This window comes from Ambystoma mexicanum, chromosome 10 (genome assembly GCF_040938575.1).
Source record: "Ambystoma mexicanum isolate Mex_15411 chromosome 10, UKY_AmexF1_1, whole genome shotgun sequence".
Classification (NCBI taxonomy): Eukaryota; Metazoa; Chordata; class Amphibia; order Caudata; family Ambystomatidae; genus Ambystoma; species Ambystoma mexicanum.
Window position 1 is genome coordinate 1206396151 of NC_090932.1, and position 12727 is coordinate 1206408877.

Sequence of the window (12727 nt, forward strand, 5' to 3'; positions counted from 1 at the left end):
ACATATAAAGAGATAACCACAAATGATGCATTGTCCAAAAGAATAAAGGAAAATCCAAATATGATCACATTTCATCGACTTATTTCAACGATTTCTTTACATCTGCATCATCTAAATGAGATGTTGTGATTGTGGTGGAAGCTCCGTCGTCTCCCTGAAACACAGTACTTGGATTAGTATGGTTTTCAATATTGGAAACATAACACACACTTGGGGTCGAACGCACAGGTACATATAAAGAGATAACCGCAAATGATGCATTGTCCAAAAGAATCAAGTAAAATCTAAATATGATCACATTTCATCGACTTATTTCAACTATTCCTTTACATCTGCATCATATAAATTGGATGTTGTGATTGTAGTGGAAGCTTCGTCGTCTCCCTGAAACACAGCACTTGCGTTAACAGGGAAGAAAGTATAGCAAATGGAATCACGTTATATGGTCACGCATGATGGAGCTGTCATTATCCATACCTCGTGCTGCTGAAGAATATCTGTGGATGTTGCAAATGTAGTGCGCACTTCCGAAAGCTGTTGCGCCGATTCGTATACGCATGGTCCCACTTCCACTTCCCCTGGATTTACTTGAATGTCAGGCTCTGCATCAAGTGCAGGGGTTGACGCTCCATCAACTGCCTGAAACATAGTACTTGCATTAGTGAGGATTACAATAGTGAAAACATAACACACACCTGGGGTCGACAGCACAGTTACATATCAACGGCTAACCACGAATGAAACATTGTGTAGAACAATCAAACAACAAGAATTCCAGCTCTGATGATGACGCTCGATGGAGCTGTCATTATCCATACCTCCTGCTGTTGAAGAACATCTAGAAACGTTGTAGATGTGGCAGACGCTTCAGCATCTCCCTGAAAGACAGTACTTGCATTAGTATGGATAACAGTAATTATAACTGAAAACAAACACCAGTGGACGATAACTAAGGTGTATATCAATTGGAAAGCACTAACCAAACATTCGGTAAAATGATTACACGATAAAATAAAAATATTACTTGACATGCATAAAACAAGTCTGTAGCGGATTAACCTAGTAAGATTACCTCATACGCGCTAGAAGTGGTTGATAACTGCGACCACGTCAAGGATGTAGAATGTTCTTGCTTCAGATTCAAGGGATAGTCAAGAAGTTGTAAAGGTAAATTAATGATTGATAATGAAATGCCAATATTAAAAATAGCCATGTAAGGCGACAGAATACTTGTAAAATGCTCAATACAGCACAGTTCCCTGTTCCCATATATATACATTGCGTTTGTGGGTTATGAAATCGAAAAAGAATATATTGGTAAATGTCATTATTCAAAAAACTATACACTCATATCAATATCGAAATTATTACAAGGGATAGAACACCTACAATATCAATTAATCCGTTCGGATACCTACACACTACCGCAAGGCCTAAAGCTAAATCCGGACACTTGACTCACCGGTGGCGGAATGTGGACGAATAGAGTGGGAATAGCGTTTTCGAGCAATTTCCATGTCGTTCGCCGTTTATTCTTTGTTACCCAAGATGTTGTGTACATGTCCAAGGAAAAGTGCCGGCTGCAGATGCGGTATCGATCACCCCTCTTGTCCTGTAAGACTTGTTGGACTCTACTTTCCAGCTCATCCAGTGGATATCCGCAATGTCTGACCCATTCTCTTATTCGATCAACAGTTTTCGGGAATACATGCATTGTAGTGCCTTCAGATTTAGCATGGGTCTTCGAAGGGCAACCGCTAATCGAACAGGCAGACATTGTTGATAAATCTGAAAAGTAAATATCGACATTATTATACAATCTTCAAGAATAAAAAATTTGATACAAAAGTAAATGAATCATACAATGATCAATGCAAGGTTTGTTTTGGTCGCAGGAACTATACCAGTTCATTATGTGCGGCTTAGTATTTGCATAAGTTGCAGAAATGTATAAATGATGTGACTAAAAACTGAACATGTGACTCATCCCTTGGATGTTCTGTATTGCACGAGAAGGAAACATGTTTAGATTATAGATTGGACCCCCGAAGGGTGCAATTCGATGACAATAGACACAGATGAAAATAAATAGATCTATTGATAGCATAGCAATGGAAACTCAAGTCAATAGCAATGAGACCAATGAACCTAGCACTACTGTGTACTCAACTCGCAAATAGATAGAAATTTAAAAATCTGCGAAATATGACTAGGATACATGGCCTTACCTTGACCAACAAACAGTTGGATTCAGCAAGCAGAGCAGTATGTTGAAGGAGAATAGGTGGGTGGCCACAGGTAGCACACTGATGGGTTTGCTCTAAGCGGTCACAGAAGTTCACAGATAGCACGACGACGAGCAGATTAGCGTAGATCTCTGTGGTTGCCAGGTAACACGTTCAGGAGTTGACTTGCAAAGCACAAAGATGTTCTCATGAGACATATCAAGTGGTTTATAAAGTATTAGAAACAGGGGTGTGTTTGTGAATGAATGACGTATCTATGTCGTGGTCTTAGGGGGGCGGCCTGCTTCAAGGGGAGGCCTGGCTGGAGACACGGGGTCTGAGGAGGCCATGTGACCGATGGCCCCTTGGCGTGGGACACCTTTTGAAGTGTACATGTAGTTTGGCACCTTGTCCTTTCACTCCCCTGACAGCCCCCCTTGCCAGCGCGCATCCACCGGCGCGAACCGCCTTTGATACTGGGGGGTGGGATGGATGGGCCTGGGGCGTGCAGATAAGGCACAGGAAGACTGCTGAATGGAGACACACTTATGTGGATTGCAGGGGGGCGGCCTGCTTCAAGGGGAGGCCTGGCTGGAGACACAGGGCCTGAGGAGGCCATGTGACCGATGGCCCCTTGGCGTGGGACACCTTTTGAAGTGTACATGTAGTTTGGCACCTTGGCCTTTCGCGCCCCTGACAGCCCCCCATGCCAGCGCGCATCCACCGGCGCGAACCGCCTTTATATCAATATATAGTATATCGCCTTTATATCAATGATAGTATATCGTTGCTTATCAATAACAAATGCCACATAGCGAGATTCTTGTGAGCACAGACACACACTTCAACCGTTGTATTATAGTGGTCAAGACCCTAAGGCCTGTATAATCCAATGGTAATTGTTAGTATAGATATATGTGTGACTTTTATAGAGACATAACCTACTGAAAGACTTTGAACAAGTGTTATTTAGTGCATGCATTATCGAGAATATGTTATATTAGCTTAGATAGATAGTGACCACCCTGCTTCACAGCGACCAGACCTTCACCCATTTGGAGCACAGATGTCTGATGTCCATCCTTGAATGGAGACACACTTGATTCATTTAAAAAATTGAAACAAACGTTGTTAAAATATATGTGGTGTTTTATTTTGTATCTTATTTTCATGACACAAAAATACAAGACTTTAAAGATTATACAGGTCAGGTTGCAGCACAGCGAGAGAAAATCCCCTGTACTGACCGCTGTCACTCAGGAACGTTTCTCTAATGGCACGAACGACACAGGCGGGTATCACTCGTCGAACGCGGTGTCCAAGCCTCCCGTGGAGCCACCATGTAAAGGAACGATAGGCCACCAACCTGTACCACCTGTGAAAAGGAATGAAACAAACTGTTTTTAAATGACCACAATAAGTTTAATAAACATTTGTTGTCAATGACAATTCTTGTAACTAATGGCATTCTGCACGGACAAATGCTATCTAGACAATGCACACTATTGAACGACTTACATGCGTTACAATGATATGTAGATGTAATTTTGGATATAGTAGAAGAACATGAAATAGGAGTGGCATGACAAGCAGAGTATACTTACTCGTTACTTGGATTACGAGGACAAACAGTTGCGCGAAGTTCGTGCATAAGCACCATCATTATTCTCAACACGGCCCGTGTGAGGCACGCTGCCCTGAAGTCTGGCAGCTCGGTGCTGCATTGCGGTCGTGGCTCGCCTTCCGAAATGTAGGCCAGGCATCCCGAGTTTTCTCGGCAGCAGCAGTTCTCGTCCTCAGTTGGCATTAGCTCGCACCGATTGCATGTGCACCAGGTGGAGACGCCGTCCATGCGACTAGGCCCAGGCTCTTCATCTGTTGATTCGTCCTGCCAACTGCCGTCCGAATCCCCATCGTTTTCGCGTGCTTCCCTTTCCAGTAGTTCCTCCTCGGTATACTCGGGCTCGTACACGTAGGGCATTATTGTAGCCATTGTGTGTTAAACAAACTAAAATAATTTATAGCGGTGGTACTGGTATCTGTTCACACGGGCTACAAGTGGCGAAGGTAGCTGACCAGAGCACTGAAACGAGTCACAGAATACTCAAAGTAACACAGAGAGAGGAATGGAATCGAAAATCTGCTGCTGTGTGTTGTGAAACGGTCTGTTTATACTTATTGAGGAAAGAGGCGTCCTGCCATTTCCATGGCGACACGTCATTAGCTGAAGCGCAGCGAATGTTGACACGAGACGTGCTTTGGCGTTGGGAAATGGGTGGTACGAGTCTGCTGATGACAGGCTCAGGGGCGGGGGAATTGATTTAGTGCTGCAAAAGCAGGTCAGCCAGGGCGATGCGGCAAGTGATAGGATTATCAGAAAATGGCGGCTCCCTGGTGCTTGTTTTCACGTGCGTTTAATGGACGAAAACTCGGGTAAGGTCCATAGGAAAGTTTTCTAAAATCGAGCCACTTAGGCTTAAAAAAACATGGCCAACCCGTAGGGACAATAAACATTTTTACTAGACCATGCCTTTAATTGCAATGATTAACAGTCTGTATTCCTGCAACCTCCCCCAGTGCACTATGGCTCTGGAGCTGAACAAACCATTTTCTGTCGACATAGGCGGTAAACAGGGATACGTCCTGGCTCCAACTCTTTTCAACTTGTACATTAATGAACTTGCAAATGAGCTGAATCATTTGGAGATGGATGCATCTGGCCTAAACAATAGGAAAACTGGAATGCTCCTCTTTGCCGATGATACAGACTTGATCAGCAAAACTCGAAGTGGTACTAAATGTGCAGATCAAACATTTCCTAATATTTCATCAAAGATGGGTCTGGAAACCAACCACAATGAAGATTGCCAAAGCGCATAGCGCAGGAAGTCTTGATTCTATTAAAGACACAGAGGCGATCATTATGCTTTTCTTCTTTAATACTGCTTCAAACACAGCTTTTCAAATCATGACCATATTTCTTTTTTTTTTTTCAACAATAAATGTAAAAACAAACTTCCAACTTTATCCAACATGGATCCTCTAAACCAGACCAAACTGTGTCTCAACTACATTTCCCATGAGGTCTCAGGTATCCTGTAGTCCCAGCCTCAATGTGAGCCACCAATAGGACTCCCTCTCATAGTATAAGTCCTCCTCTGCCTAGGTGCCTTCCTCTTCTTTTCTGTTGCTCTGACTGCACTCGCATTCAAAAGTCTATGCCTTAACCACGTGAATCTTTCTTCCTGCCATAAGTATCGAGGGTTGTCTCACTCGGATATAACATTGCATCACTCTCTTGAGTTTTTCTGCTCTTCCCCTTAAATAAAAAATCAAAATAGATATGTTAGGGTGGGGAATTTGCTGCTTATTCTCAAAGGGGAAAAAAACGTCACATCAGTATCATAGTTTCAGACATTAATATAGCGACATTCCCTCAGGGAGGGATAATGATTGCCTCCGTGTCTTTAATAGAATGAAGACTTCCTGCGCTATGCGCTTTGGCAATCTTCATTCTATGACAAGACCGGAGGCGATCATTATGCTTGTTCAAAGCTTTCAATCACTGCAGATGCAATGTTCGCTAGAGGCTTAAAATAGAAGGTTCTGAACGTAGAATCACTAGACTAGTCCGCTGCTTTCGAGATCTCTTGCAGCGGAACTCCAGCTGCGAAAGCTCCCAAAGCCATGGATCCCCTGGTGGAATGAGCTCCGAAGACAGAAATTTCTATGCCTGCTAGTTCCATAATCTCCTTTGACCCATCTTGCAATGGTAGCTGGGGCTACTGCTTTATAAGGCTTTCTTCGCGCAATAAGAAGCTGAGTGACATTATGAGGTCTGACTGCTGCTGTTGCTGCTTCATAACACTTAATGCATTGTGCTACGCATAGCTTGCTGTTGTCTGGGAAATAGGGATAGTTAATCACTTTAGAATTTGTCTTGGTACGCTGCGCAAGGTTGAATGCTATGCCCTCTGGATAAAAGATTTTCCTGTCAATTTCTAATGCTTTGACGTCTGATACTCTCCTGCAGGAGATCAAACAGAGTAATGTGGCTAGCTTCCCTGACAGTTGCCTGCTCGATAATAAATTGTTTCGAAGCCATTGTTCGAAGAATTGTAAAACGTTATTAACGTCCCAAAGCGTTGAATATTTAGGGAAAGGCGGTTTAGTAAGCTTTACTCCCTTAAGGAGTCTAGTCACTGATGGATGTTCTCCTACAGGCTTTCCATCTATGTGCTCGTGACCCGCCGAAATGGCTGACCTATTAACCCCTACTGTCCTGAAAGCTCTTCCCTTATCTGTCAAAGATGCTAGGAAGTTTAGTATATGTTCTATAGGAGCTGAAATTGGAGAAATACTCCTCCCCCTGCACCATCTGACCCAGGCTTGCCAAGCGGAATCATAGCTCCGGATTGTGGATGGAGCCCATGATACTTTGATAAGTTATGTAGCTTGCTCTGAAAGCCCTGGCAGGCACCATCTGCGCCTGAAATTTTGCATGCAATGAGGTGAAGGGTCCTGTTCTAAATCAGTGTGTGTGGATCGCCTCTCGGATCGAGAAGGAGTTCCGTCCTGTGGGCAATCCGCTACGGGAAATCCATAGAAAATTCCATCAGAACTGGAAACCATGCTTGCGACTTCCATTCTGGTGTCACTATCACTAGCTCTGCTCCTTCCCTGCGAGTCTTTGCTAGGGTTCTCGCCAGCATCACGAAGGGGGGAAAGGCATAGTGAAGTGGCCCCTTCCAGTTGTGCATGAACGCATCTGTTCCGGTTGCTTCCGGGTCCAGTCTCCAGCTGAAATATTTCGGCAGGTGGGCATTCAGTCTCGATGCAAACAGATCTATACCGAAAGGACCCCATTTCTGTTGCAACTTCTCGAAGACTGATTTGTGCAGCCTCCAGTCGCTGGAGTCTGTCAGATATCGGGAGTTCCAGTTTGCTACTGTATTCTTCACTCCCGGGAGATATTCTGCTTTCACTGCTAATTCCTTTTGCAAGCAAGCATGCCAAAAATCCTTTGCTAATTCTGCTAGCATCTTGGATTTCGTGCCCCCTAGTTTGTTGATGTATCTCACTGCTGAGATATTGTCCATCCGTAGCAGGATGCAGCATTTCGCTTGATCTTTGGTAAATGCCTTGACTGCGAATGATCCTGCTCAGAGCTCCAGACAGTTTATGTGCATCTCTAACTCTTCTCTTGACCATTTTCCGCCTGTCTCGACGAGCCCGCATCTCGCTCCCCAGCCTGATCTGCTGGCGTCCGACTATGACTATCTCTGGGATGTCCCCGAAAATGGCTCTGCCATTCCAGGCCTCCATGTTGCTGAGCCACCATTGAATCTCTGCCTTGCTGTCTTCGTCTAAAGGGACTAGATGATGATATCTCCAACCCTTCTGTAGGAATCTTATCTTGAGCCTCTGAAGAGCTCGATAGTGTAAAGGGCCCGGGAATATCGCTTGGATCGAGGCCTCTAGGAGACCCACTATCCTGGCTAGATTGCGAAGCGATATAACCGGCTTCTTCAGAGCTGTCTTTAGATCCTTCTTTATCGCTCTGATCTTGGCGCCGGGAAGTTCTAGAGAAGCCTTCCTTGTATCTATCAAAAAACCTAGGAACTCTATTCTTTTGCAAGGCACCAAGTCTGATTTCTCCGAATTGATGAGAAACCCCACCTCTGCAATCTGTCTGCTTGCCCATTGAATCTGACTTACTAGTCTCTCCCTGTCCTCGGACATAAAAATAATGTCATCTAAATAGATGATCATTCGTATGCCTTTGTCCCTGAGGGCAGCTGCTAGAGGTCTCATTAGTTACGTAAATGCCCACGGGGCTGAGGCTAGGCCGAAAGGTAGGGTCTTGAACTGCCATCTCTGGCCCTTCCAGATAAACTGGAGAAACTTACGGTCCTGACATGCCACCGTTATTGTCAGATAGGCGCCTTTCAGATCTAATCGAGCTAACCAATCCCCTTTCCTGAGAAGGTCTGCTAGCAGATGGACTCCCTCCATCTTGACATGCCTGTAGACTAGCCAGCTGTTCAGCTCCTTCAGATTTATAACGGTCGAACTTTGCCTTTCCTGTGCACTAAAAACATGTTGCTCAGGAAGCTTGTTGCGTGAGCCTGCGCTCTCTCTATGGCCTGCTTTTGCGCTAATTCTTGCAATTCCTTGTCTAGTAAGGTCGCTTCTGCCGCTGAGCAATGTAAACACGGTGGGGGTTTCTTTTGCTTGAGACAACTTACGAAATCTAACTTGTAACCCTGCACAGACTGGAGTACCCAAGCGTGTGCAGAAAGCCTTCGCCAGTTGTGCATAAAGAGCGCGGTTCTGCCCCCCACTGGGGGGTATAATGTCTTGCGAGCTCTCACCTAAGTTATTAGACTGGTGCCTGAAGTAGCCTCTTCCTCTTCTTCCTCGGAAGCGTCTGCCTCTATTTGGGAGAAAGGCATCTTGCTGCCGCGATTCCCAGTACTGGGGTCTCGGTCCCTGTGGCCTTCGGTTGGAGTTAAACCGGCCGGTCGAGCGGCCTCTGTATCGACCGGCCCCGGCAAAAACTCGCCCAGGAAAAACATTCTTGATAGACGCCTGAGCCTTCTCGAGGGCCGTATAGGTTCCTACGAACCTGGTCATTTCTTTCACGAATGTGTCCTCAAAGAGCAGACCTTGAGCGCCCTCTCCTGCTTCATATGAGGCTAAATCGCTTAGCTTATTGTCAATCTTAAGCAGCGTAGATCGTCTTCTTTCAGCCGAAATTGTCGAGTTTGCATTCCCTACAAGACAAACGGCTCGCTGAGCCCAGTTAGCCAGGACATAAGGGTCTACTGGCTCTCCAGTGTCCTTGGCCCTTTCTGTGAGGTCCATAATCTTTGCAATGGGCTCAGTCAGGTCCAGTACTTTATCCTGACATGATCGCCAGGCTCGGTTCATGCCCTTTCTCACATCTTTATTCGCTTTAGAAACAAATGTGAGCCTTTTCGGGTCCAACTCCGGAGTCTCGGAGACTTTACCGTTTAGCTCCGGTCTGGGGCACTCGGACCTGAGCCAGAACCTCGTTTCCTTCTTTAGAGGTTTCCTTGGTGAAGGGGTCTATTCTGTGGACCGCGGATGTCTGACGGCATCCGGCTCGAACATATCCGATATGTCTTCGTCAGGGGTAGCCTCCACTGCGCTGGCTTTACTTTTTTCTGTTTTGGGCTGTTTCAGAGGTTTTTCTCTGCCCAAAAGGCTCTCGTCGTCTTCCTCTTCACCATCCTCCTCTGATGATGAGTTTTCGTTCCCCACATTATCTGCCCCTGGGGCAGGGGGTACGAGGCAGGGCACTGCTGATTTTGCAAAAAAGGCTTCTTTAAGTCAATGAAAGGCATCAGCTGCCTCCTGGGGCTGTTCACCTAGTCCCCTGATAGAGCCCGGGGGGTAGAAGAGTGTTTCCTCTTCCGGGCCACTTTACGCCCCCTATTAGTGTTCTCCAGAGGTCTTGTGGAGGTCCCTTCACCTGGATTTTCTTGACTGCCAGCCTTGGTGCCCAGTAAACCCTCCAGAATCTGGAGTCTCTCATGTAAAGGTTGCACACCTTGAGCCACCGCTCTAACCAGTGAATCGCCCAACACTCTCTTGAAACTTATTGAGAGGTCTCTCTCCTCCTCCTGCATTTCCCCTTCCTGCTCCTCGAATTCTTCCCAATATTCCTCTTCTCTCCTGTCACTTGCCATGACCTTGGCTTCTAAGGCTGAGCCTTCAATGGGAGAAAGGGTGTGACAGAGTCTTATGGAGTCTCACAGAGTTGTGCAGATGTCTCTGAGGAGGAGCCCTCCTGCAGCAGATCAAATAGTCACTGATGAGAAAATCCTCTCCTTTTTTTTTTTTTAATTGCCTCTGGGAGTGGCTGAATAAAGTAGCGGTGCGGGGATCCCATGAAGGCTGAGACTCTGGAGCTAAGGGAAATGCTCTGTATGGCGTAGATAAGCCTTCGACCGTTATACGGATCGAAACTGCCGCCGTACGCATGCGCAATGTGAAGCGCTGCCGCCGCGTCCAGGGGCCGGACTCCCGCAGCCTCAGAGGAGCTACGTTTTACTTTCCAAATGAAGAGGCAGGCGGGCCCCTAGAGCGAGCGATAACGCTCACGGGGCTCCGCCTTCCTCTAAACACTTAAGAATGAACCACGGTCGCGAAACGCATCGACGCGGCTTCTATTACAAATATGTACGTCAAGAATCCCGATATATAATGGCATTTAAAGCGTGCGTTATAAGTATGAAAGATATTAACAAACGCTTGCACGCGGTAACATGCTCAATTATGAAACCTTACACAATAGAAATTACATAATACAAATTGAATGGCTCTAAAGGTGCCAAAAATCTACTTAGCTGTGAGAGCAGCAAAAAGAAGAGGAAGGCACCTAGGCAGAGGAGGACTTATACTATGAGAGGGAGTCCTATTGGTGGCTCACATTGAGGCTGGGACTACAGGATACCTGAGGCCTCATGGGAAATGTAGTTGAGACACAGTTTGGTCTGGTTTAGAGGATCCATGTTGGATAAAGTTGGAAGTTTGTTTTTACATTTATTGTTGAAAAATAAAAAATAAAAGAAATTTGGTCATGATTTGAAAAGCTGTGTTTGAAGCAGTATTAAAGAGGAAAAGCATAATAATCGCCTCCGGTTTTGTCATAGAATTAGTCAAAGATTATGATTTGGTCTAAAAAGAACAAAAAAAAATCTGTGCCGTCATTATACCTTATAGAAAGAGTTGGTCAGTATGACTATTTATTTGTAAGGCTCGACAAGAGCAGTTCTTGGGAACAAAAATAAAAAAGCCATCCAAAGCTTACTTCAGACACCTCCGTCTCGTCTGTGGATTTACTTCCCGGTTCGGTGTCTGCAGATGCCTCCGAGGCAATGAGATAGCTGTGTAACATTCATGGACATCATACATGCTATCTGATTGGTCTAGGAAAAGCGTGAGGTTCCCAAAACATATTGGGCCTCATTACGACCCTGGCGGAAGACTATGGTGCTATTAGCGCCATGGTCCATGCCGGTAAGTTACCGACTCAACCATGGAGAAAGGGGGAATTACCACCCCATTACAAGGTTGGCGGGGCGGTAATTCCCCCTTCCTCCATGGCCCTTCCCCATTCCCATTTTTGCCCCATAGGGCTGAATGGGAATGGAGAAGGCGCTAAGTACGGTGCCACAAATTGCGGCACCGTAATTAGCACCAAGGTCCCTTTGCGGGTCCCTACTTTAACGGCTGGTCTACACCAGCCGTTAAGGTCGGGTCCCGCAAAGGGACCTCGTAATTAGGCGCTAATAGGTTAACGGCACCACAGCCTTTTACGGCGCCGTTAACCCATTAGCGCCTGGGTCGTCATGAGGCCCATTGGGTCTACTAACGAGTACCTTTGGCTGCAGACGTCGCAGTAGAAAATCACTCTGAAAAATATATTTAGGGTTATTTTGTGGATGAAAGAGTGTCTGGGGACGGTGGGAGAGAGGGAAAATGGAAGTGATGTTATGGTTGAAAAATGACCAGTGGGTTGTCAGTGAATCCACTGTCTTTTTTACCTCCACGACCGGCACAGACAGGGATACTGTTCCGCTGGACTATTTGTGATATATACACGAACACTGTCTGCAGAATTTTTGGGTTGGGAGGTGTGATTATGGTTATGTTACAGCAGTGACTGCTTTTTATTTTATAATTGTGTAATGAAAGTAGTGATTGTGAGTAATATGTATGTGTGTTTGTAATACATATATATATTTTTGTGGCTAGTGTCTATAATGTTTGTGAAGTATATTGTTGTGGGCATGGCCAGTGTCCAGATTCATGGCCGAATAATTATGTAATGGATGTGAATATTGTGAAATTAATAGTTATTGTGATCTCCCAGGAACCTGCTGTAAAGAAGGAGGAATGGATGACTGAGAGGAACGGGCAATGGGAAGCTCACACTGGACCACCTTCTATTTGCTGACTTTTTTTGGGTTGGAGGTGTGATGCGGTTCTGACACAGCAGTGATTACATTTTATTTTATAGTTATGTAATGAAAGTAGTGAGTGTGGGTAATATGTATGTGTGTTTGACCTGGTTGATGTATATTGTTGTCCCCAAGAATCTGAACACTGGCTATTGCCACAGTAATAACGTAATGGATGTGAATATTGTGAAAAAGTAACCCTGATCTCCCAGTAACCTGCTGTGAAGAAGGAGTGGAACACTAAGAGGAACGTGCAATGGGAACCTGAAACTGGACCTCTGGTGATCCTACACATGTCTGCTGACTTTTTTGGGGTTTGTGGTGTCATGAGGTTTAGGACACACTAGTGATTACTTTTTATTTGATAGGTATGCATGAAAGTAGTGCGGGTGGAATAAAATATATATGTTCATGACTGTGGAAGTCTGTAGAACACAGTTTGCAAAATATAATTAGTAACACTTTTACACATGTATTTGCTTTTTGTACCCTTATAAGCAGTATGTTGTA